The 1,867-nt window shown below is 51.8% G+C and overlaps 1 long non-coding RNA gene across 1 annotated transcript in view; it reads left to right on the forward strand.

Annotated features, from left to right (window-relative positions):
* Nucleotides 1–1,867, forward strand: part of LOC107305803 — a 13,904-nt gene extending 12,037 nt beyond the window's left edge. Inside the window, exon 2 of the long non-coding RNA XR_004305530.1 lies at nt 1,735–1,867. This is a non-coding gene — a long non-coding RNA (uncharacterized LOC107305803). The remainder of the gene's footprint in view (nt 1–1,734) is intronic.

Genomic DNA, 1,867 nt, shown 5'->3' on the forward strand with positions numbered 1-1,867 from the left:
TGATCTTCTCAGCATTGGTGAGCAGCAGGTCCAGCAGCGCTTCACCTCTGGTAGGTCTGTCCAAGACCTGAACCAGAAAGCTATCATCAATGGATTCCAAGAGCCTTCTGGAGCTCTTGCAGCTCGCCGTGTGGTTTTCCCAACAGATGTCCGGATGGTTGAAGTCCCCCACCAGGACAAGAGCATGTGAACCAGATGCCTCACACATCTGGAGCAAGAAAGCCTCATCAACAGCCTCCCCTTGATCAGGTGGCCTGTAGTATGCCCCTAATACCAGCTGACCTTTATTAGTCCCATCTCTAATCCTAATCCACAGGCTCTCAACCTGTTCTTGACTGTTTCTCATGGGGAGCTCCTCACAGTTTATCCAATCTCTGACATAAAGAGCAACTCCCCCACCCTTCCTACCTCGCCTATCTCTCCTATAGAGTCTATAGCCATCGATGGCAGTATCCCAATTGTGGGAGTCATCCCACCATGTTTCTGTGATAGCAACAATGTCATAATTTTCAGAGTGCATCACAGTTACCAGTTCCTCCTGCTTGTTACTCAGGCTGCGTGCATTAGTATAAAGGCACTTCAGCCGGGCTGTCCGTCTCGCCACCTTTATAAGGGATCCAGGATCCACTAGAACAGCAGCATCCCCAGCATCCCCCTGCCCTACTCCCTCCCTTTGCACTCTGCTGTCATTGCCCACGGAGTTTGGTACAATCCCTCGAATGAACCGTTCAACCCCAGTAGCCCTTATTTTGCCCCCTTCCCCCTTCGTTCCTAGTTTAAAGACCTGTCAATGAGTCCCGCTAATTCTTCAGCTAATACCCTCTTACCCCTCAGGGACAGGCTGCTTGCATCAGCAGCCATCATGCCAGGTGCAGTGTACATTGTCCCATGGTCAAAAAAGCCAAAATTATTGTGTCTGCACCAGCTCTTAAGCCATCTATTTAAGAGTTGGGTTTTTCAGATCCTCCCTGTACCTTTCCCTGACACCACAGGCATAGAAGAAAAGATCACCTGCACCCCGGCTCCTTCAAGTATTCGCCCCATTCCCCTGAAGTCTTTCTTGATAGACCTCAGGCTTTCCTTATCAACTTCTTCACTGCCATACTGAATTATTAAAAGTGGGTAGTAATCTGAAGGCTGAATCAATCCAGGAATTATCTTTGAAATGTCCCTGACCCATGCCCCAGGAAGGCAGCACACCTCTCTGCGGGTAGGGTCGGGCTGGCATATAGGGCCTTCTGTTCTTTGCAGAAGGCAGTCACCTACGACAATCACCCTTCTGTCCTTATGGATAGAAGCAGTCTTGAGCCTTGGGGGTGACAGCTTCGCCTGAGGCAACCTCATGGGTGAACCTGTCTCCACTCTCTAACTAGTCCCCCCTACAAGTTCCAGGGCCTCAAACCTGTTACACAGAGGCACCTGGGGAGCCAGGGATGATCGGGATGTGGGATGACCCCTACGCCGAGCAGGTACCTGTTTCCACTCCTCCTCCCTTCTCAAATAGCTGCTGGGGGGCCCCTTTCCCACAGAGTCCACCACTGTCTTCACGGGCCAGTGCTTCCAGGACAGGGATGGGAAGGAGGTCCTGAAGACCATGTGGCTGCTGCGGTCAAGTGTTGATGACATTGATGATGACTGGAAAGCCACCAGGTGAGCCCAGGGCAGAGGCACACAGTCCCTGGCAATGACCCAGTGGCCACGCACTTCCCACCTTACATCTCCTCTCTCCCACAGGGTTGGCTACAACATCTTCACTCGCACACAGTGAAGGAGTGAGGATGGCCCCGCGAGTCCCAAATCAGCAACGAAGCTGGAGTGCTGACACTGCTTGTGACATTCCTCCCAATAAAGCTTTGCCTCAGATGTA

The sequence above is a fragment of the Coturnix japonica genome, chromosome Z, assembly GCF_001577835.2.
Source record: "Coturnix japonica isolate 7356 chromosome Z, Coturnix japonica 2.1, whole genome shotgun sequence".
In the NCBI taxonomy this organism is placed as follows: domain Eukaryota; kingdom Metazoa; phylum Chordata; class Aves; order Galliformes; family Phasianidae; genus Coturnix; species Coturnix japonica.